Here is a 4,010-nt window from a genome sequence, read left to right on the forward strand (position 1 = left end):
TGTGGAGCAAATTCACTGTAGGGGAAGGAGCCGTCCTGGTTCTTGCCACTGACCCTTCTTAAACAGGTCAGTGCATGTGTCCAGAGAAGGGCAACAGAGCTGGGGAAGGAGCTGCAGCACAATTCTGACGAGGAGGAGCTGAGGGTGCAGGAGGGGCTCTGGAGTATGGGAGGCTCAGTGGAGACCTTCTTGCTCTCCACAACTCCCTGAAAAGAGGAGGTAGTGAGGTGAGGGTTGGTCTCCTCTCCAAAGGAACAAGCAAGGTCTCTTCTCCCAAGGACAAGATGAAATGGCCTCAAGTTGTACCAGGGGAGGTTTAGGTTGGATATTAGACAAAATTTGTTTGTGACACTGGCAGTGGTGGAGTCACCATCCCTGGAGGGATTTAACACGCATGAAGATATGGCACTTGGTGACATGGTTTAGTGGTGGGCTTAGTAGTGTTGGGGGATTTTTTCACTAAAATAATTCTATGATTTTACCACAGCCTTATGAAACACACTTTCAGCTTTTAGGTGTGGGAAATGAGCTCGGGGAGATTCCTTTAAACTGGAGTCAGATGCCAAGGAGCTGGCAGAGCAAAGGGGAGTACTTCATGATAGGGGGAGATGGAGCAGATCTTTGAATGGCTGAGACACCACCTCTAGTGCAGGCACTTGGTTCTTGTGGAAGCAGGAAGCTGCTCCAATGGCTGCTGGATGCCACAAGCTGCCCGAGCTGTGGAGGACCCCAGCTCCTGCTCGTGCAGTGACATTACCCTCACCCAGTGTGCCACTGTGCCACTGCTGGCATCAGAGCTCCTGCTCTGCTCCAGAGTGGGGTGGTGCTGCCCACAGCAGCTCTGCTCTTTCTGCTAGGGCAAAGCCCCTTTGAAGGGATCCTCTGCTGTGGTGGGACAGCTGTGCCACCCTCCCAGTAGACATCTGGAGAGCTGGGAATTAAGAAAGCACATGATAATTTAGAGTTGTGTGGATTGCATAGCACTTGGATCACGTGGGAACTTGCTTATCAACAGGGCAAAGCAAGGTCTACTTTGTATGTGAGCCTGCAGTGTGTCCTCTGAGGGGCTCTGTGCCACGTGCTGGAGCCTCCGTGCCACGCTGCTGGAGTGTGGCACAGCCCTGCTCTCTCCAAAGCCCTGGCCGTGCCCTCCTGCCTACCCTGGAGCTGGTGATCCCATCCATCAGGGTCACATCCCACTGGACCAAGAGCACTTGGGAAAAAGTCATCTTTGGCAGCCTTTAAAAAGGCTCTTGACTCATCTCAGCCTTTCTGCTCTCTCAGCAATACAGGGCAGGTACCCCTTGCAGCAGTGCCAAGAGTTGCCTGAGGCTGCCTTGAATCCAGCCTGTGGGACTTGGAGCTCTCAGGGGCATTATGGCCATCACTTCCCAGTTCCTGGTAGTGGTGAACGAACTTCTCTCCTCCTAAGCAGAGCCCAGCAGACAAGCATTTGGTGTGAATGATTTCTCATCTTATTTGTGGTAGGAATCCTGTAAAAGAGATGGAGTAAGGATGCCTGTCTTTAGCATGTGTGTGAGAATTTGGGACAAACCCTCCCAGAGCCCACCTTCTCAAGGGCAGTCAGCTTTCCCAAGGCTATCCACCACTCAGGAAGGGCTTCAGTAATTTTGCCTGGTGCAATGTCACTCCAGCTGGGGAAGGGACATTGCTTTGGCCCTGGTGGGGACCAGCACACACTTCCTGTGCAGCAGGAGCACGTTCTGCTTCCCTGGCCCCAGCCTTCGGGTCAGAGCTCAGTGGTGTGGGTCAGGGCTGCATCAGAGGAAGGAACCACCAGAGGTCCTGCCGGAGAAGAGACGAGATGCTCAAGCCCATCACTTGGGTGTAAAACGACCTCCCTCGGGGAGATCATAGCCAGACGTTTCCCGAAGCGCTGCCCTCTGGATGGATTTGGATGTTCTCTCTCGGGAACCTCCCCACCATGCCGGGATTCCTCACAGAGCTGGCTCTTGTCCCATCCTGCTCGAAGCCGCTGGATATTTCAGTTTTCATCGCTAGATGGAGCAGGAGACAGCACAGCGCCCGGATGGAGCTCTGCCTTGTCCCATGGCCCTGCAGCCAGACAGCTCCTCTGCCCCCATCCCCTCCCCACGTCCTTTACAGCCCCCTGCAGCCCATCTGCCCCTCATCCCCTCCCCATCCTGCACAGCTCCCTGCAGCCCCTCATCCCCTCCCCATCCTGTACAGCCCCCTGCAGCCCATCTGCCCCTCATCCCCTCCCCATCCTGTACAGCCCCCTGCAGCTCCTCTGCCCCTCATCCCGTCCCCATCCTGTACAGCCCCTGCAGCCCAGGCACAGCCATTTACCACCATCTCCCCTACAGATCCCATACATTCATCTGCACATCATGCATCCAATGCCCTCCTTTACATGCCCTGCATTCCCCCAGATGTTGGGAAAACCCCTGGGACATGCTGCCTGGGGAGCTGGGATTCTCCATTCCAAGGAGAGGTTAGACACCTCTTGGGAGAGTCATAGTGGCTGGTGCTGCCTGGGGACAGGAGCAAGGTGTGAGTGGCCTCCTGAGAGCCCCTCCAGCTGGATTTTCCAGTGATGGTGTCCATGTCCCACTAGTGACCCCAAGCCCTCCCAACCCATGGTCCCACAGTGCCAGCAGCTTGCATCTCCTCAGAGTCCATCAGTTTGGGAAGGGCACACTCATCACTGGCCTCCTGGAACCCTTCAGGTTTAGGGGTGAAGGACTAAGGTGCTTCTTCAGAAAACAGTTATTCTCATTAATAAAGGCAAAAGGCTGAAGCAGGCTTGAGCAGTATCTTTGCAGAGTGAAGTGTGACCCTGTGCACTTTAACTGCCCTGAAAGCAGTCCTGGCCCCAGCCCAGGCCCTCCCCACTGGGCTCCCTGCACAAGCAACTGCTTTAGGACTACCTAAAAATTCAGAATATTTAAATGTCCTGGTGGAGAAGTTGGTCTTGGCTGAAAGAGCTCTGAGAATGTTTGCTGGGGAGAAACAGAGACAAACAACTTGCAGATAAGTTTCTCTAGAATCAGGAGCAGTTTTCTGGGTTTTACTAGACATGTAGGGAAGATTTTTTTTCCTCCCTAAAGTAATGAAAATAGCTTCTTTCACAGATGAGAAAGGGAAGAGAGGGAACTTATCCAAAGAGCCTCTTCCCCTCAATCCCCCTCCTATGGCACAGGACATTTATCCTCAGATTAATGGACAAGCTGAGATTTTTTTCAATCCCTGGGACGGACCAGTAGTAACAAAAGCAAAGTTAAACAACTCCAAACAAAAGCTGCAGCAGAACAGGGGTGTGGTGGTGGAAATAACGCTTGGCTAAGTAAGAAACTTTAATGATACATGGAAAAAGTTAAACAATTAAAACTTGAATCAGTCTGGCCCTGGTCCCACCTCATTTAGTTAATAAATGCTGTGCTTCATCACAGTAGAGCTTGTGCCTCTTTTTTCCTGAAGAAGAGAGGAGGCTCCTAGTGTTGGGCTGGTCACAGTAGCTGTGTGGGCAGCAGAGGGTCTGGGGGGCTCCAGAGCTGCCCAGGCTCTCTGTATCCCTCAGTCTCACAGTGGGGATCACCCCAAGGGGCTGAAACCCCCCAGCATCAATGCCCAGGGCAGAGGGGCTGGGGATGGTGGTGGCTGAACCACAGAAAACATCCAACACATGTGTGTATTCAAGGGTGAATAGAAAAACCACTAATTGGAGAGTCATAACCATATCAATTATTTGAATATGTGTACAAATTAGACATAGAGTTACGTAGACCCACACTGGAAACTTTTTCTTTCCCCTATGGAAACCTTTTCTGCCACATGCAGATCCTCAGAGGTTTTGTCTTTTAAATGTTTTAGGCACATACAGACAACTATTTCCATATATGAACACTTGCCAAATCAAACCTTCCAGGTTAAATATTGGAGGCACTTACCTCACATCCCTTCTGACTTTCCCATACACCAGTGATTTGAATCCCAATCAGCTGTTAAAACCAGACCTATAGACTGGC

The sequence above is a fragment of the Motacilla alba genome, chromosome 13 (genome assembly GCF_015832195.1).
Source record: "Motacilla alba alba isolate MOTALB_02 chromosome 13, Motacilla_alba_V1.0_pri, whole genome shotgun sequence".
Lineage (NCBI taxonomy): Eukaryota > Metazoa > Chordata > Aves > Passeriformes > Motacillidae > Motacilla > Motacilla alba.